Genomic DNA, 21,119 nt, shown 5'->3' on the forward strand with positions numbered 1-21,119 from the left:
AAATGAGCAGATGACCACTTATTTCCAGGGCCGACTGCCGAGCACTTCATAGATATATAAAAATAACATCCGCCTGCTTGAGACAACGCCAGCACGAAATCTAACACGAGAGGTTCGTAATACTTTATTACGGCGACTCCATGAAAACGGGGAATTATATGAAAAAGTCAAGCAACAAATTTGAACTTCTGCAGTTGGAGTGACGAAAGGAGTTGCAAAGAGAGGACTAATCGGCAAGAATAAATGCATCGTGTCTCCATAGGCTTGTCCTTTGGCATCTATTAGAACTGCACTTGTTCTTCAGATCCCAACTCCCATCTCTGATCTATTTATACACTGTACATCCCTTTGCATGATGTGCGTATGCGTATGCTGAAAGCAGAGCAGCTGACTTTTGCTCCCTCTTTTAAAAAAAAAAAAGCAGAAAAGCTGCAGTTACTGTTTTCTTATTTTTGCTCCAGTTGTTGAGTGTTTACACACTCACACACATCTGACAATTGTGTTAAGGGACATTCTTTGAGGAACAGATGGGGAACCCAGATGACTCTTTAAATGCACCCAGATCGAAATGACATTATTTTGACAAACATTTGAAATGTAACTATATTCAGACTTTTTTTTTTTTTTAAATTCTAACGTATTTTCAAATGCAAACACAATTTTTCTTGTATTCAAAAAAAGGTTTCAGTTCAGTGTGGAAAATAATGAGTAGTCTTGGAAGACGACTGATTCTTTTTTCCCTCTTTTCTTGGAAGACTTGAATGCAGCTCCTCACTATGTTAAAATATTGACGGACCTCGATTTGAAGACATTTTCATGGACTGGCCTGTTTTACATTTTATTCAAACAGCCGTGCAATGGAGTGAAGATGACTTTTGAAGGCAGCAAGAAAAGGTTTTCCACCAAAAATGAAAAATATTCATGCATACATGCAATGCCTTAAGGAAGTGGTTATCAAAGTTTTTACACCAAGCACCACCTAAAAAAAATAAATAAATACTCAGCTCACCAAGTGCCACCATTATGACAGTCAATATAATAAAAAAAGCATAGTAGGGCCAACAATTTTTCCGAAACAGCGGCAGAGGTTTTATTCTGCAAAAGTACTTTTAATATAATTGTAAGCCAATGTAATATGCCATTGTGCCTTAATATAGGAAAATTAATAAACTGTTGAAACATTGATTCATGCACCTGTATAGAGTTCAAAAACAACTAAACTGCACTTCTTATTCAGCGAATCTTCCGCCTACAACTTTTAGAATCACCGCCTTAAGGAGACGATAAATGTCAGCTCTGCCTCTCTTTCTCTCTCTGACACACACACACACACACGCCCACCCCCACACACACACACGCACATTGCCTATGCACTCCGAGTATCTAATCTCACTCTGAGCCCACATGCCTACGTACACACACTTCGTCTGTGTTCTTACTAATATTCCTGCGATCAGGATCTTGCATCCATTGGCAGAAACGGTGACATCAATCGCATGAATATTCATATACTCACCAGAGCGCAAGCTGCAATTGTACCAAAATTAGAGCGTCATTTACTATCATCGCCATGCAGAGTAGGCGCGCGTTCCTAAAGATGGCTTAGCGTTCCAATTGCGCATCAAGTACTTTGCACACTTTGCCACAGTCCATCACACTCTAATGAACCTCTTCACTGTCTGTCAAACATTACAAACACTCACACACACACACACACCCCCACACACGTGAACGCCGGAGGAGGCGATGCATCTTTGTCTGTCTCCCGCCGGGATTTGAAGGCTCTTATCAATCATTTCCTGGACGGATAATCTGGATAAAAGATTTCCTGATAGATTAATGGCATTTGTCTGAAAGCCGTTTAATACTTGAAAAGCTCCACTTAGGAAGCTTTTACACGCAAACAGGCTCTTATATCATTTTGTCGTGACTTCACACAAACTGCCGTGGGCTGTGTTAAAACCCCAAAACTTCAGTCGACTGATTTACGCCACTGACTTGCTGTCTCCAACAAAATGGAGACCAGCCCCCTCCTACACACACACACACAAACACACACACACCCACACCATCAGACTGTCGTTCTACATAAATGCAGAAGGAGCCTCAGTCAAACCCCGATTACAAGCCAATAACAAGAAGGGACTGAGGGAAATATCTTCTTGCGAGAATTATTAAAAATAAAATGGAAATCTTTGGCTCTGTGTTTTGGGAAGTCCACAACAAGAAAAGATGAACATACCCAGGCAGTTAAACAAATTAGATTTGTTTATTATTAAGGAGGGAAAAGGGGGAAAAAAACACTATTCAAAGCTACCTGGCCCTGTGTCAAGGAGTACTTGCCTCCCAAACCTAATTGGTGGCGCCACCCCAAGCAGCAACAAACCAAAATTAATAATTTTCTATAACTGGCAATGAGTTTTTCACGTCTGTGTGGAGATAATTTGGCCCACTCTACCTTCTAGAATCACTTGAATTCAACAACAGGGGAGTGTTTTCGCGTATGAACGGCCTTTTCAAGGTCATGCCACAGCATTTCAATCGGATTTAAGTCCGAACTTAAACTAGGCTAGTCCTAAAAGTACATCTTTTTTTAAACCATTCAGAAATTGACTTGCTGGTGTGTTTTGGGTCGTTATCATGCCACAGAAGCTTAGCTTGAGGTCACAAACGGATGGCAGAACAATCTCCCTCAGGATTTTCTGATCAAGAGCAGAAGTCATTGTTCAATCAATCACAGCAAGCTGTCCAGGTCGTGAAAAAGGGAAGCAACCCCAGACCATCATCAACCACAACTGTTTTGACTGCTGCTCTGATGTTCTGATGTAACAAAACACATACCTAACAAAAAATTGGACTTTTGTCTCATCAGTGCGTTGAATATTCTCTGCAAAGTCTTGAGAATCATTGTTTTTTTTTTTTTTTTTTTTTTAAAAACAAAGTCAATATAGCTGAAATCCACAAATACCCAGAGTATGAGGGTCATTGCAATGCCCCCAAAAAATGCACTAAAAATATTTTTAAAAATAGTGGGAAAAAATGTGAGAGAAAAAAAAATCTGCGGCTGCCGTGACTGTATGTATAAATGACTTCCATTTAAAACAACATTTTTTTTCATTCATCTAACAATCCACTTTCTTTGATGTGTCCTCGTTGAACTCCGTAATTTCCGTCCAATTAACTAAAGGCAATTTGGAACCTTGAATGCACTTTTAATGCGCAGCCAAGATACAAACCAAGGACCTCTCGACGGTGATGTGTTAACTACTCCACCGCTATATGATATGCAACCAAATTCTCGTGTCATCCAAAAGATAATATATGAAGAAAAAAAACAGTAAAGAGGTTGTAGCTCGATTTCTCCCATTATAAGTCAACTTATGTTGTCAACATTAGAGTGTAAGTACGAGCCTGTCTGTGTGTTGCGTGGGCAGGAAGCTATCAAGGTGTGGCTGATGAGACCATTCAAGAGCTCTATCGTGCAGCATTCATCATCGCCGCGCTATCCAACGTCGTCAACGTGATAAATCTGGCTCATTGCCTCCACGCTGCAGCCCTCGCTCCCACGTACGCACACTTGTGCTCCCGGCTCACACTCGTAACGCTCCTGTGATGTGAAATATCAATTTGCATTTGTCGCCGCTGTGCTGCGAGCGAAATGCGCACCCATGCTGTGATAGGGTATCATTCACTCGCATGGAAACCATCAGCTTTGCTTAAAATACGCTACATCAAAGCTCCTTCTAACACCTCCATTTAGATAAATACGCCGAGTCTTCTTTTCAAACCTAAATGTCGGCTCGACAAGAGGGTGAACGCAAGATATGCCACCACGAGATAAAGACTGAAAGGGTAGAATATGTGAGAAAAATGAAACGTGTTCTTATATTAACAGTTACTAACACAACAATGCCATGCGTGGGTGTGCAGTGGGGTGGGGAGCATAAAGGGAAGGAAAGTGAACCACGTCACCAAAGTCGTCAACCTGCAGCACTTCATTTAATAGACTCAAAAATTAATCACAAGTTAAATGTTGCTCATCCGGCCTCCAATGCAGCCTGATCATCTTGGAAGAGGGATTCCCCCATCTGTGGTCCCTTCTCAAGGTTTCTCATTTTTCCCCTGAATGTGTTTTTTGGAGTTTTTTTTTTTTTGCCCACCTGGCAGTTAAGATCAGGGGATGTCGTTCATCTTTGTGTCATGTGGAGACATGTGAATCCCTGTCTCTTTTGAGGTCACTGTTCATCTGTAATTGATCTTTAAAGTCCACTAAAAACTTCAGTTTTACAGATGCGCCCGTCAGCTTTGCATGTGGTCTGTGTTGGCGAAAGAAACTGACACATGGTAGTACTGCATGCTATTATTTTTTTATCCTGAGGTGCTGTAATGGTCATTTTCTCGCTCTGTGTCTTGCCTTTTTTTTTTTTTATCATGAGTCTGACAAATTCTGCATGGCAAGTGTTTACCACATTATGAGATAATAATCAAAGAAGAATTCAAGCACTGGTTGATATCGTCAGCATGTAAACCTTCGCACTTAAAATATGTCCTTATGACATTATAACTTTTTCATTATATAGTTTTCTCAACACGCTTGTTCTGTCTCTAGTCTACTAAAGGTTAAAATTTTCCTCTTGGCAATATCCAGTACTTGGCTGCAAAGACTAGCTAAAAATATTAGACGAGTCGTGCTTGCAAAAGAGAAATTGGAAAAAGCTTGTTTGTTGTAGTTTTCCTGGTACCTAGCCTACACACTGTAATTAGTTGCTACACAACCATTTTTTGGGGGGGCAAATAAAATATCGGGTACATAAAAACAGATGCCACCTTGTGAAAGCCTCTCGCCACAACAAGGCACACTGCCACACCGTGCTGCCAAGTGTCGCGTAGCTTATTCTGACGTGACAGCTTCCTGGACTCTTTTCCCTCCTTCCTGTGTCCATCCTTCCAAAGGCCACTTTCTTCTCCATGCAGCTGGCTTCCATGACACAACAACTCTTTCAGAAGAAGAAGAAGAAGAAGAAGCACTGCGTACGTAGAAAGGAAGCCAACGGAAACCATATGGTACAGAACTCCATATTTCAGATTTGCCTAATTGATTACGTTTACCCTAAACTAGGCGTGGGCAAACAACGGCCCGGGGGCCACATGTGGCCCAGTAAACGTTTTAATCCGGCCTGCCAAACTTGAACAAAATTAAATGAATAAACCTTGTTAATGTTTTATTTTCTAAATACTCTGGTGTGTCAAAGACAGATATTTTGTTGTAATGCTTTTGTTTTAAATATAGATTTTTTTTTTTTTTTGTAATTTGTATTTGTATTTTTTTTCTCTGATGAGGTGAGGTTACCAAAACACTCCATTCATCTGCTCTTGGTCCGGCCCCTCTGTAAAGGTTTAGAACCCATTGTGGCCCGCCAATCGAAAAGTTTTCCCACCCCTGCTTTAAACAATGGCTTATGGACCACTAACAGCGCAGCAACACATGTAGACAGACAATAAAACTACACTCTTCATGATACCTTCTTTCTTTCCACTCTATACAATTATGTTGATACTTCATGTTTTTATAAAGTACGGTACTGTAAAGTGCTATTATTCTTTTAAAAACACAACAAAGCGTATGTGTCAACAAATTACACCCCACTTAGGCAAATGCTGAGCAAAAGAGCCAAAGTGACTGGTCATCAAGTAGGAAGGATTTATCGCCTGGAGTGGATTGAGCTGGGGGTCTGCAATTTGAGTGGAAAATATGGAGACACCTTGTAATGTTAATCACAATGTCAGAAACATTTTCGCGCAGGATCCTCAATCCTGTTCCTCGAGGGCCGTGTCCTTCCTGTTTTCCATCTTTCCCTGCTGCAACACACCTTTTAAATCAGGTGTGTTGTTTTAGCACTTAAGCTCGACTCTGCATTCACTTGCAATTTTCCAAAGGTGCAGAATTTCCGACCACGGTGTCAACTCTATAAGTCGGTTTGCAGGATATAAAGCTACGCTTCCTTCCGAAAGCGTGCCATCCTCGAGACGAGACGTTGGTTGCGAGTCGGTGGTGTCGAAAGTAAAAGTCACAGAGTCCCTTCAGGGCGGGAGGCAGAAGACTCGTTAATATTTCAAGGCGACGATAAGGACGTCAGGCGGATTGCAGAGGGATAAGATGACTCTGCGGGCAGGGCTGGTTGTGGACAGAAAAAGCTAAGGGCGGAATTGATTTAGCAGGGCAGATATACCATGAAGCTGACTCAACTAAACGGCGTGTTCTGGCACGAATTTAGGATATCAAACAAAAAGTAATTCAGTTTGATTTATCCCCCAAAATTTTGTTTTTTATACGGATCGTCAGTGCGAAATGTCTGTGGCGTAGTAGTTGAATGTTAGGAATTTACAGTATATTGCACATATCTTGGACAGCTCGGTCGGGTGTCAGAAACAGGGCAAGAGGCAGTTATGAAGAACAGCTAAAGAAGTGGTTGGAACTATTCTGGAAAGACAGAGATGGAAAAAAAAAGCAAAGTAGCTGTGAAGAAAGGTCAACAAGACAGAGACCTATGTGTGTGTGCATGTGGTAGTGTGTGAGAGAGAAAAGATTTAAAACAGAACAAAGAGGTGGATAAGTATGTCATGTTTTCTCAGGGGAGGAAAGCGTAGGTGCCCTGGCTTTCAGTCTGGTAGCCTTCTGAGGAAAAAAAAAATAGCTGGACCATCATATAATATCACTCTGAACCTTCAGCCTGTAAATGTCAAGTCTTCACATGTATTCTTCGGGCCCCTTAAAGCTCAGGCTGACACTTCGTTAAATGTTTGTCAAATAAATGACCACTTTGCTGTCTCCTATAGACAATGGCTGTAAATATTATTTTCCTTTGTGTTCCATTAACTATCCGGGCGGCTAAAGCTGAGCTGGCGTGGGATAATTTTATATCATAATAAAAAACCAGCAAACTCCTTATATCTGACTCTTCATGCAAGTTTAAAAACAAAACTCCAAAGCAGCTGCTATGAAAAGCTGTAAAACAGTGGTTCTCAAATGGGGGTACTCGTGCCCGTGGGGGTACTTGAAGGAACTCCAGGGGGTCTGCAAGATTTTAAATAAAACAAACAATCATGCAAAAATCCTTAAAAAAATAATTCAGGAAATAAAATATTAGGTCATAAAATTAATTTTATCTTCAGTAGGTTACTCGATATCATTATTTTAAAAACCCAGATTCCACCCCCAACCTAGAATGGATGAACCCAACTTGTCACGTGCCAGGGTGAACATCACTGAAACAAATTTGAGAGACGCTCCTCTAAAACATTCATGCATAACATGCAGCGTGTGATCGTAAACCTTCGTTTGATCACTGCATCATATCATTCCATAAATTTATCACACATTTTACAAAATCCAAAATGTCTCCTTATAGAATAACGGTTACACACACCAGATCTAAAGCATCATTCTCTCCATGTCAATCTATACGCTCTGCTACTTAAGCAAATCTCTCCCTCTCACCCACCAATTTGGAACCCACTTCATCCTCACCATCATCTCTCACTCCTCTCAGCTCACTCGTCATGTGAAGGGATCAAGAGGAGCTAGCAGGAGTACAACTGGAGCAGGCATACAAAATCAGGAATTACCAAAAAAGACACCAAGCAGCCGCTCCTTTCAACCTCCATCCAACAAGAACCCAGTTCTTCATATCTCTCCAGGCCGCTGCAGCTCTTCAAAACTCACCTCCCCACGTATGACTCTAATCCTCGAGGCCCAACACATCTACCTCTTCTAATCTGCGACGGACCTTGTTTGGAAGGAGCTCACAAAGACATAGGCAGGACCAAATGCCATCAGCTCCAGAATACTCAGGCAGCATACAGAACACCTCGGTGATGTTCTCCGGCACATAATTAACTTGAGCCTCAGTCTGCAAAAGGTTACACCCCTGTGGAAGAGGTCCTGTGTGGTACTGTTTCAGAAAACAGCCCATCGTCGTGAGCACAACAGATTCCTTCTCTGACCTTTCTGGAAATGAAGATGGGATCCTTGCTAGAGCCACTGTCGTTTTCCATTTTTCATGGCGAAACCTTGACTATACACACTGGTGAAAAAAAACAGGACTTGGACATTTTGACAATGGTCTCATTGAAGTAACTGGGTGTTGAGCTAAACAATAAACTTGACCGGGCAGACAACATGTATGCAGTGTCCACGGAGGTCCAGAATCCATCATAAGCATGGCCTTCCTCAGGACCTTTCGTGCGTCAGCGGTGTCCTCTTCATTATGACATCACGTGCTGGGGAGGAGGCATCGCAGACAGAAATAGGAAGAAACATAATCGAGTCGTTAAAAAAAAAAAAGCTAGCTCTCTACTCTGCTGCCAGCTGGACTCCATTGAGGTGGCGGCATTCAGAAGGATGTTGGCCAAACTCACATCCATCATGGACAGCACCTCCCACCTCCTGCAATACACTGCGGAGTCCCTGAGCAGTAAATTAAGTGGCAGCCTTTTACTCCTATAGATGCAGGACAAAGCGCTACCACAGATCATTCCAGCCCGTAAGTAAGTAAGACTCAACATCTCTGAAGTAACTCCACAGCGCACATTCTAATTTTCTGTACATTAAGTACACAATACATTTTAGATGTCTTTTCTATCTTGTTTATTTTGATAATGCTTGTTCTTTTTTCCTTAAATTCCATATTAGCATTTGTTTCCAAAACCTGTGAATTTCCCCCCGATATCAGGCGTGGGAAAACTACGGCCCGGGGGCCACATGCGGCCCGTTAAACGTATTAAGCTGGCCCGCCAAATTTGAAAAAAATTAAATGAATAAACCTTGTTAATGTTTTATTTTCTAAATACTGTGTTTTTTCAAAGACATATATGTTCACTTTCATTTAAAATTAAATGTATTTTTTTGCTCCGATTAGGTCAGGTTACCAAAACATTCCATCCATCTGCTTCTGGTCCGTCCCCTCTGTCAAATTTTAGAACCTATATGATCAATACAGTCTTCTCCACCTCCTCCTTCTTCTTCATCTTCTTTTTCTCTTGCCATCTTTTCTGCCTAGCAGCTGTAAGCAGAGCTTTCAGTCTCGCTACCGGATAAGCTCATGAAATAAACTCAGGAAAGGGCAGCGTACGTCTCTGGTTTGCAAACACATACAGGTTTTGGATATGTAAACACACACGCACACATACTGCAGAGAGGAAAAGTCACACTAAAAATAGTGTCAAGTTCAAAAGGAAAGGAAAAGAAAAATGCTTCGGGAAATTAAAGACCTGAAAGAAATGAGTGGGAAAGTTAAAAAAAATTAACTGGAGCCATGCAGTTAATGCATAGTCCCAACCTCCCTTGTGGGATTAGCGTAAATCTCAGTCTAATATGTCCCGCTGTCACAACTCGTTTTAGCCTTGGCTTATGGACACTCTCAGGAAGGGAGCAGGGCTCCTTGGAGCCTTGAGCTGTTAGCATTAGCGCGTAAGCTCCCTCTGCACCACACTAATCAATTTGCAACTGCGCTTATCTGCCTATCATCCACTTCAAGCCCTCAGTTACTAAAATAGACAATCAGAGATTTTTGTGTTTGCAGCGTTTTAGTTTATAAAAATGTGCAAGTGGCGAAAATGTCTGTTTGGTTGTGAGAAGTTTAGATGCTTGTTCGGGCTTCCTTAAAATGAAATCATTCGCCAATAAAAAGAACGAGTATTGAGCCTCACAATATATGACAGGTTTCAAGCAAAACGCCGTTTCCGCACCCTCTGTGAAATATTTGGCGATGGTTCAATAACTCTGCCTGGTCACAAGAGGAGTTGAAAGGAGACGTGATGTCACTGGGGTCGGAATGTGTCAGTGTCCCATTTTTGATTTTCTACATGAGGCCACAACCCTTGTGCAGGCCTCAGACAATAAACTCTGACAACAAGCGCTTTTCTGTCTCGGACAAGGACACTGTTCACATGTTTCTGGACATGCTTCTGGAATTTAAAAACAAACAAACAAAAAAAAAGGTCAAGCTTTCCCAGATTGGACTAAACATTCAATCCCATTGGAGGATTATGTTTATTCATCAGTCTGGTTACTAATAAGTCGCAATCTGTCTTTCTTAATCATTCAACCTCATTTGTTTACTGCTTAAAGGCTCACAACTGTTTTTTTTTCATGTAAACAACAGATTGTTTCAGTGGAACTCCCTGAAGACTCAATATTTGATTGGGATGGATGTATTTTTGTCCCCTAGCCTTGGTGGAAATCCTGACAATCTGGCTGGCAACACACTATGGACTTGATTCAGCCGTGCGCCAAAGAGGGAGGAGGCCACGTAGCTGCACACTTTTTTAATATTCCCTTTATTAGTCCCACAATGGGGAAATTCGAGATTTGAACCCAGGCCTCCTGGGGAGACTGGGTCCGGAACGCGGCGCCTTAGACCACTCGGCCATCCTGGCAGCCATTTTTTTTTCTGGCCGCACAGATTGTCTCGTGAAACTAAGTCTGTCATTTATGTAACTTCATTTCAGATCGGTAGTCGGTGTGGAACAACCCTAAACTTAAATGCTTTTCCTCTTTACGTGCTTCTGCGGGCGTATTAAGTCAAGGTGAGACTTCATATTGCACTTGAGGTCTGGATGCAGTTCCAATTTACGCCGCAGGTTTTAATAATGTCGTAAAAGAGAGCAATCAGCGAATGCGATGTAGAACATTTCTGATGACTTCATAACTGAATCAACATTGGTGGACCACAGCACAGTTGTTACGTTCCAACGACTCAAAATAAAAAGATTACCACGTCATAAGCATGACTAGCCTACATTACTTATTTAATTACATCAAATAAAAATTACAAATAAATAGAGAGCGCGATCCGTAATTTTGAATATCTTAAAATGAATTACATTTTTAATGCAAAAGCAAACGCTCAACCTGAAAATTGTATACATGGTTCAAAATCAAGGTCCTCCCAAGGCCATTGAAAACCTGATAAAAACGAGCGTTTCGATTATCTATAAAAATTCCTCACAAATTCGGGTCATGTAATTCCGTCCGCTATTCTGTGAGCAGTGTATATCACCGTCAGCCGAGCTTCGGGTCTGCTAGCTGCTGGTCTTTTCTTTTTATAGTTCAACAGTTCTATCGAAACCATGTGCAAATATCAAGTGTGAATCCGCTGCATTCCTTCCGTCCAAGCGTGTGAGGCACATGTGAGCGCCAGACCGACTGAAACAGTTGGAATCTTTTATCAAAGACACGTGCAAGCGAAAAAAAATGTGTGATTGAAATCATATTGATTAAAGCGTGTTTGTGTGCATGTGTGCACTATTAAGACGAAATGCACCTGCTCTACCCTTCGCCCATCTGCCCTGAGAAGAACAGGAAGAGTCACATTACTCTCAACTCGACAAACGTCCTGCTCTCACACTCCCTCCCCGTCCACAATCGCACCAATGTGGCTAATGCCAAACAAGTGTCACTTGCAAGTTCTTATCAGTCAACATTCTTCTCTGCCAAGACAGCCAACACACAACTGACTCATCTGTTTCCCCAAAGGCTCTCGCAAAACAAGCAGCTAATTATGGAGGAGGTCGCTCACATCTAGAATTAGGCTACCGTGGATTGATTGTATGAGAAAGGCAATCGTTGACTTCAGAAACTGACATCCTGTCGATATCCTCACTTAAAACCAAGTGATTACGCTCAAGAAGTCCGGTTGATTACAAACCTGATTCAATTTGAGGCTGATAATCAGTGACTGACTCAATGCAATGAATGGATTTATTTGACCGGATGTACATTGTTTTTCTTCACACACAATTACCAAATCATTGGCATGCTTGGCAACTCAACGCAGAATGTTGGACTATCAACCGAGCAACTATGGCAAGTAGCCGAGACTGTGCAAATAGTGAGCATTGAGGAGCTCCTGGCAGAATGGTGACATTCTCAAAGCCAACCAGCAACACGAACGAAGGGCATAATAATGGATGGATTGTGTGCACTTGATTGTTGATCGATTGCGTCTCGGTGACTCTTCGGCAAAACCGAGTGCACTGCTCCTTGCAAATTGAGCGCAATCAACGTAGAAGCTGTTGAGTCTAGTGTGGCTTCTAAAGGCCTCAATACACGAATCCGACGTCGGGCATCAGAAAGTCGGTATATGCCGTCTATTTGGTGTAGCGAGCAACATTGTAAAGTTGGAGCCGTTGTTGGGGCGTGTTCATCATTAAAATGTAGAATCCGGTCAGGGCAAATGATCACTATGATTGGCTGTCAGGTAGCGAATCAGAAAGGCTACACATCGACTATCGCTGCCGGTGGCATGGAGGGGTACTACTTCTCACGTATGCGCAGATGATCCGGAGTAGTTGGCGTTTCCGTCGGCTTTTGCGACGTGTGCTTCAGTCATTTCTCGGTTCGACGTGTCAACTTCGAGACCGACGCGACAGGCGGCCACAATGGCTGACGTCGGATTGGAGTGGAGATGCCTTGAAGATGACAAAATGTCAGCGATGCGAAGTTGAGGCGCACGCATGCTACGGGTTGAACGACGAGTTTTTTTAGTCGACTGAAAATGGAGTTGAAGTGCAGTTCAGTTGAGTTTCAGTTTATTGTCATATTCATCTGAAAATACAAAGAACATCCCAATGAAATGAAACATTCTGTCATGGTCTGTGTTTGTTGTTTTTGGTTTTGGACTTTAGCTTCAGTTTTTTTCTTGTGTTCATTTGTGCGTCTCTCGTTAAGCTTATTGTGTCCACCTGTGCTTGTCGTCGCACTCCATAGTGTGAGCCAATCAGCTCTCGCCACCCCTTTGCGTCTTGTCCAGGTGTTCCTCGTTGTCTCGTCAGTTTGTTTGTATTTAATTGCCTGGTTCCTTTCAGCCCATGGTCTGTGTCAACTGTCCTCTGGCTGTGCCAACTCTTTTGTCCTTCCTCAAGTCAAGTTATTGTCAAGTTCTGTTTCCTGGTGTTTGTTTTTGTTATTTTTGTAGTTTAGTATTTTTGCTGAGTCCAAGTTCCTTGTTTGCCTTTTTGTTTTCTTTCTATTGAATACCTCTTTAAGTCACTCCTGCCTCGCTTCCCTCCATTTTGGTCCTCAACCCCCCTCAAGCAAAATGTGACATTTACTGTCTTGACTAATAAATAAATAATATATAAGCTCAATACAAATTAATGTAAAACATAAACACATACAATAGACCAACACATAATACATACATAGGGTATAAAGTTGGGACTGCTGTGCTATTTAACATCCGAATTGCTTGAAGATAAAAACTGTCTCGAAAACGAGAGGTCAGAGCCCGGAAATTTTGTATGCGCCTGCCCGACGGTAAGTACCTACAGAAATTATGCAATCCTGTAAAATAATAAGACCTTTCCTCCTGCAACCAGTGTTATAAATGTCTTGAATCTTAGGGAGTGTAGTCTCTGTGATTTTTCTTTCTTTTTTTTTTTTTAAGCTGATCTCACTACCCTTGTAAGGTGCTTACGATCCTGTGCTGTTATGTTCCCGAAGCAAACTAAAATGGACCCAGTCAAGTAGCTTACTATTGTTGACCTACAGTAATGAATTAAGGACGGACTAGACATGAGAAATTTCAAACGATAAAGCGTCTACTGTGCTTTTGTGTTAGTAGAGCTGACACCAAGTGACCAGGAGAAGAAGTGGAAAAGCTGAATGCCCAAAAAATGTCAAACTGGATACAAAGTTGTCTTCTTCTCGCAATTCCGTTTTTTTCCTCATTAAATATTATCCTTTGTAATGAAATGCTCATCTTTATTAAACACCAAACTAGTCCTGCGGGATCCAGATCCAGTAGTAAACTAAATTTTGTATATCTAATAAGTGTGCTTATCTTGAATAGCACATTGTAAATTTCTAGGAAAAGTTAGATTGCTGAACGCCGTTAAATGTCTTTTTATGGAAAATGCTGACAGTGGAAAAGAGGATATTAGTTATGATTACGCCAAAGCTAAATTGCTCGACAGGCATCGAGTCATTCAAGCAATTATTTGCCAGTTGCAAGTTGTTTGTGCGGTTCGACAACAGGGACAAATTAAGGGTGTTTTTTTTTTTTTTATTTATTTATGAGCACTCCCACCCTTTGGTGTCTTCTATGCTAGTATTTTCCAGCGGTGCATGACCTCCTGTGCGCTCTCCACTTTCCATTTCGTTTAACATCACGGAAGAGATGAAACCTTGTCGAGTGTCAACTTTTGCCACGAGGGACGTTGAAGTCAGTACAGGAGGATGACAGCGTAGACAAGACAATGTGCCAGGCCTCATTAGACAAACTCTTGTTCTCTGTCCTACCCCTGCAGCTGCCAGGAATAAAGTCCAATTTGAGGACAATGTGCACTGATGCTGCTTTCACCAAACTCTGCTCATGATTTTGTAACGGTCAACCAAATTTACCGTATACATAATATACATACGGAAATTACGGAATACGTCCTTGAGATCATTTTTACTTCGCCAAAAGATGGTTGAAAAAATACATTTAAACCCGTATCTGACTGTGTGGAGAACGTTTGTGAGTGCTTGCGAATGTTTTTTTCTGTCAGGGTTTGTTCAAAGTTACATTTAGATCATCCATCCATTATCTGTACCGCTTCGCCTCACAAGGGTCGTGGGGGGTGCCGCCCTACATAAGATCAGTGCTTTTTATTTATTTTCTGTTACGCCCCCCGAGCAAGAAGAAAAAAAAATTGCGCTTTCACCCCACCACCCACTCTCTGCCGCAATTATGAATAATAGCGTTTCCGTTGCAAAACAAACCTACACCGTTGAGTTAAAACTGGCTGCACACAATGGGCAAGGAGAGCGCCACTGCCAACTACTGGAGTGGATGTGCAATTACACTTTATTGTAGTACGGCAGGGAAACAAAGCATGCTTCCCAGGGTCACACGCGCCCCCCTCAGCATCGCACCGCGCCCCCTTAGTGGGGCCCGCCCCACTATTTGAGAAGCACTGCATTAGATAGTCACGATAATGTCGTGATGTGTTTTTAAACGAAACCCCGCTCCCACCCCAGTCGACAAAAAGCACCACAGCCTCACAATGTTCTCTATCTGTGTTCAAAATAAATTTGTTTGCCACGTATAGATTGAAAACACCACCAAGCAGTGAGCACGTCGGAATCCATTGGACTGTCTTTCAAGAGAAGCCTTAACTTTTCAACAATGTGCTTGCAACAGGCACGCATGCCTGCACACCTAAAATTCACATTGCTGACCTAGGTCTTCACAGACATCACCCTTTGTTTGCTCTGTCTAATCCTGTAATACCAACAGAGCATTTAGCCACATAGCGGCTTCCTTTCATCCACCCCAAGTGAGGGCCAGTGCAGGTTGAACGCAAACAACTTGATATTTTAACGACATAACCCCAAAGCGCTCCAAGCCTCAGGTGCTAAACAAAGCTGCAGACTTCTATTAAAATTCAACACCAGCATTCTCTGACTATAAAATGGTCACTGTGAAGTTGCAAAGAAGGTGAACTGGGCCGCATGATTGCTTCAATTGCTCCCTAAAGCCCCATATAGTTTACAATTTTAGAAATGAATCATAAAATTGGAAATGAAATGGCCTTTCAGACCAAATATAAAGCTAAGGTAAACTAAGGACAGACGATGCCGGGCAGTCGTCTGACTACGCCAAGGCTGGAAAACATTTATTGGCGGTGTATCCTTGCTTCATCCAAATATTTAGTGGTTTAAAAAATTTTTTTGTTTTATTTTCCTCAACATTGCTAAAACAGAAACAGACGTGCTTAAGATCCGTGCATGACATTGGCAGGTAAACTGCAAGATCTCCCCTTGCGGATTATGTAGTCTGCCGCGCGTGACCTAGAGGCTGACATTTTTTTCATTTTGGCAACGTTACTTTAATCACAGAATTGGGGGGGATAAAAAGTTCACAGGAACAACCAGGAGTGAGACGAAGAGGGGGTTATTTATTTATTTATTTATGGAGACAATCTCCGAAATGGGAGCGGTACGGGAGTAGGAGTCACTCTAAACGGGACAGGATTAGGAGTCGTTTTCACCGGGACAAGACAAAATTTGTTTTTTTTGTTGTTTTTTTTGTACTATGGTAAGATGTCCTAGGGGATTTTCCAGTGGGAGCAGGATAGGACAGGAGTGAAAATCCACTCCCTTAGTGTGAACCCATGCCCCCATTTTTCCTGTTACAGTGGTTGGTATGTGTACGAGGGTCAATCACCAGTTGTGCGGGAGTGACTGTAATTTGTTTGTTTGTCATATTCAACTGCGTTGCTCATGTGCAACAAGCCGAAAGATAGCCACCTCCTTTTGAATGCCTTCATTGTTGATGTTATGGTAAGATTCATGCATTACTCACTGAGAAAACAAAATTAAACCACTCTCTACGTGCAAACCAAAGTGAAAAGAAATTCCTGCAACCACACTTTGATTCCAAACCCATTATTTTTTTTTTTTTTTTTTTATAGGACATGTCCAATTCCATTACAGTGTTGGAAGTCGGCTTGGAAAATTCAAAGCACTTTAAATGCGACACGCTCGTCCAAGCCACCAAAGCCAAGTTTCCACCAAGTGGTAGTTCAGTTTACCATACTAGCGCTCAGAACAGGTAACCTAAATCATATTGATGAACTGAATGTTGATTACTCGTGTTGAGACAAAGAGGGACCACTTCATGTACAAAACATATCACCAAAGCAAACTTCAAAAGGGTGGTAAACATGCCAACCGTAGTCTCATTTGAAAACGGGCTTACAATAGGTGTCCTCGGTGCATCCGATGGATTCTCACAGTGCCTATGGCGACAATTTGGCAGCAAGAGAAAACCTTGAACATGACAAATGGCTCATGTTAAGATTTCCTGCAGTTTATCCTGTGTCAGCTAAAAGCCAGTGTCTGTTTAATGTATAAATCTCACTGAGACAGAAATGAGTCCAATGTGACAATGAATGGCCACTGATAAATTTGAGATATATGATAGTCATTGTTCCTTCATTATTTGCCGGTTCGGTTATTGCATATTCACTGAAACGCGGATTTTCATTTGTGACCATAACTCTACTGAGGTTTTACCTCACAATTTTTGCGCGAGAGGAGCTTTGAATGCTAGAGATATGTTACAGCGAAGTTCTTTTGTCCTTAAATTTTGAATTTCTATTTTTGTTTTTGGAAGGAATGGGGTTAAACAGAAAAATGTTTAATAAGATTATCAAGGACTACGCACCATTTTAGAAGGAGGCATTAATGCACCAAAAGTTGTTTGTCAACGGCCCAAAAAAAAAGATGACGTCAAAGAAGAAGAAACGGTAGTCATGGGAACTTGTTTGGTTTTGCTTTCCCCGAGGAAATATGAGCTACATTCATCCAGCAGGATTGTACCTTTGGCTACAATGTGATGCATATTTATGGTTAAGGTAAACCATTTTAAGATTAATAAGAAAACCTTTTAGTTATTAAAATGATGTTTCGTCATCCTCGTCCTCTCACGTTCATTTATGAATGCAGCCTATGATCAGCAGCACTATATTTTTTCTAAATTTTGCATTTTAAAAGTTACATTTATCAAGTGTAACGTCTTTAGAAGGGGAGGAACTGTGTGTGGGGGGGTGTAATGGCGTAATAATAAAATAAAATAAAAAAATACAAAAATAATTAAAAAAGATCAACCTCTACTTTGTGGAAATTCACAAATTGCGTGGGGGTTTGGAACGTATCACCTGCGAAAAGTGATACGTTGCGTTGTGCTGAGAGGGTTTGGCTCAAAGAGGCACAAAGTATGTGAAGTGTAGAAGAGAGGATCTGAAGGGACGGGTAATGACTGGCAATTCAAGGTCTGGACTGGTTCTAGTGTTGTGATGAAACACTGTTACTAAGTCATGCTTCCATAAGCATGAACATCAGATTTACATGGGAAAAAAAATGACTTCAAAGGTTGACAGGTTGAACCATTATCAAGACATCAGCTTCAACAACGCATGTTAAAGAAGAATGTGAGAAGTCAAGTGAAGCAAGCGGAAGAGCTTTCTGTTCTAGCCTAACACCATCATGTAAACAAACACAGTGCATCTCAGCCTCTGGCTTGCCGGCACCATAGCTAGCGAAGTGGTTCTTCTAACTAATTTGAAACGGCATCGCGTGAATCTGAATAATAGTACACAGTATAAAAAAAAATTGCTTCAAATGGTATTACAACAGAACAGCTTTTAACCTTCTGATGCCCTCCAGAGCCATAACAAACGCCATTCACACCGTTAAAACTGTTACTGTTGCACTTGTATGGATCGGTCATTTCAGTTCAGTCTTGACTGCCAACGCAAAAGATCGTTGTTAAAATAAGATACAATGGGCACCACTACCACTCAGGGAGTCAATATGCAGACTAGCTAACCTTAGCTAACAACAGTCAACTATATTCTGATTGGCTGACGCTTGTGTCACTCACCAGGCTTGGCCCCGCCTTTTAAAGCCAAACACATAAAATGTCACAGAAACTACAGTGTAGAAGTGACCCCCAAATGGACACACCTCACATGCATATTTTGTATTGGTTTTTAGCTGATTACGCAATGAACCGATGGGTTGAACGGCAGAATAAGTCTAAAGATATCCAGTAGCACGTTTCCCTTTTGAGACTATTTTGTTTATTTGGGGAAATATTGCTGCAGTAAGCAATTTTTTGGGTCATCATTATACTTAAAGGTGTTTCGAAGAGTACTTTAATTTAAAAAGTAAAATTAGGATTTAACCTCTATGACATTTTAGAAGGGTAAACATGTAAAATTGTAATCAATCAAATCCAATTTGAGCCATGCACTTAGCTTATTGATGTGTCTAGGGCACTAAAAAAATCATTGGTTCACTTCCCAATGTTTGCAACCGAAAGCCAGAATATGGTCCGCAGTTCAAAAGAAAAAAGTGGGGGAAGATGGGGATAAACTTATACAAAGTTGTTCCTGTGGGACATGCTGTAATGTAGCGGGTTCTTGCCTACATGAATAAATGTCCAATATTCATTTCTCTACGACTCCAAACCACACGTTAGGTCATAATCTTTAAAAAGGAACAGCAACAGGCTCTAGGGAAAAAAACAGCATATGACCGCTTTTGGTCAAAAGCTGTCATCAGTCAGAATTTCGGCTCACAGATTGAATTATCCCTAAAATAGCAGCTATCATCTGTGCTTTTGCTTTCCTATTTTAAGAATGTTGTCATTCAACATCAACCAAAATGGTGTCAAACTGAGTCAGGGAAAAAAAGTACAAAATGCCAAACGTGATTGTGGATTCAACAGTGCACAGTTGTACTGCTCGATGAGGTCATGTTGGGACACAACAGTGCCAGTCACATGAGATGTGATAAGAACTCAGCAAGTCTATGCAGTCATCACTCGATTTTTTGTAATTTTCTTGGACCATCGCCATCTTACACTGCATTTGCTGTCTTTTGGACGTGTTTGTTAGCGTTTGGTCTGTTTAGTTACAAAAAGGCAAACATTACTCAAGCATCAACTGGGGGTTGGGGGGGCAAGCAAATGACAAATAAGCCACTGCACTCCAATTTTGTGACTGAACGGGTTTGGCTTGCCCTCATACTTTATAAATAAATAAATAAATACACACATATATATATATATATATATATATAAATTCAATAAAATTTAAATTTTTGAGTTAGTTAATTTTTGTAAAAAAAAAAAATGCACAAAATGAGTTCTTGTACATAATATTGGTTTGCTGCTTTGCAGTTTTGTGCCATCCTTGAATGGTCATTTTTATAGACACATTATGACATATCAGAAAAAATGAAATAAATTAAGGTATTTTGCCTAAATCTCAAATAGCATTTGTGTCATACATTCGGTCACAATGACTGTGTTACAAATTTAGCACAAGCTCCGGAAAGACAAGACTTGTCAGCTAAAGTGTCGTGAATTTGACGTTAAAACCTGTTTGGAGACATGCATCACCACAAAACAATTATATACGTACTCCTGTAAAACTGGTCCATTGCTTTTACGCCACAAGAGAACAAGGCTTTGTGTCGAGGTCCAAATCGAAAGTAAGAGTTGATTTTCAATTATTGTCTGCTTTAATAAATAACGTTTCCCAAAGAGGTTGCCCTAAGCGCTCGGCGTTGGCTGTAATAGTTAAATTATAATTGCTAACCGTACGCCCATATAATCATAGTTCAGTACGAACCTTGGTTTTATTGTCATAGCTGGGTTAAAATGTGTTTAAGTTATGGAACATGGAACATGGTGTGTGGCAAGAGTGTGAGGATGTTGAACTTTTAACCGTAACCGAATCCGTTCTGTAGAGCTCAGGTGTATTATTATGATGAATAACAATGTTTCGAGACGTCACGAAACGTACTGTTATGGTTATCTTGTCTGCCGCACAGATTTGGGTTTTGTGGTTGAAATCTTGGCTGCGGCCTTCCAATGTGGTGTTTACATTTGCTCCCTGTGCTTACACACGGTGATTGTACCAAAGTCAAAATCGGTGAGTTGAACAGTAAACATTACAATCTTAAATGTTTCGATTACATTTGTTCTTTTTGGAATTTTTTTGCACATTTTCACATCAGATTATTCAGCATTGTATTTGATTTTGAAAAGATTTTGATCACCTTGTTTCATGTATCGCTGTTCAGTTACCTCATTATTGACATTTTATTTAATACTGTTTGTGTAAATTTGAACTCATTTCTAGATATTGCAATGATTTTGTACGTGAGCATCCATGAGTTGTCCTGCCACAATTCTCTCTTCTTGCACTGAACAAAGCAACGATTACTTTGTCAAAAATGTTGGACGGGAATAATGGTTGTTTAGGTTTGACCAGAGAAGGGCACTTGACCCTTTTTGGCTGGTGAGCCCCCTGCCCTACGGGTGCGACCTAGGTACCGTTCCAGCCTCGACACTCCGGCTTTATTCCAAAAAATGTTTGACCTCTTGCCCCAATAATGGGCATCCGGCCCGGGCCAGGGGGCCAGACCATTCCGCCCCCGGGACAGACTGCCCAGCTCTGGGTATAACATGTTTTTCTCCTTTTTTTTGCCAGTTTTGGAACTTTCCTGACACGCCTCATACATGGGTAATGACATGTCAAGCTTACAATAGGACAAT

General features: G+C 41.2%; 1 protein-coding gene across 1 annotated transcript in view; it reads right to left on the reverse strand.

Annotated features, from left to right (window-relative positions):
* Positions 1 to 21,119, reverse strand: part of ppm1lb (protein phosphatase, Mg2+/Mn2+ dependent, 1Lb) — a 38,593-nt gene that overhangs the window by 16,401 nt on the left and 1,073 nt on the right. The gene's annotated exons all lie outside the window — the stretch shown is intronic.

This window comes from Idiotropiscis lumnitzeri, chromosome 7, assembly GCF_059441095.1.
Source record: "Idiotropiscis lumnitzeri isolate Australia: NSW breed Sydney's pygmy pipehorse chromosome 7, RoL_Ilum_1.0, whole genome shotgun sequence".
Taxonomy (NCBI): domain Eukaryota; kingdom Metazoa; phylum Chordata; class Actinopteri; order Syngnathiformes; family Syngnathidae; genus Idiotropiscis; species Idiotropiscis lumnitzeri.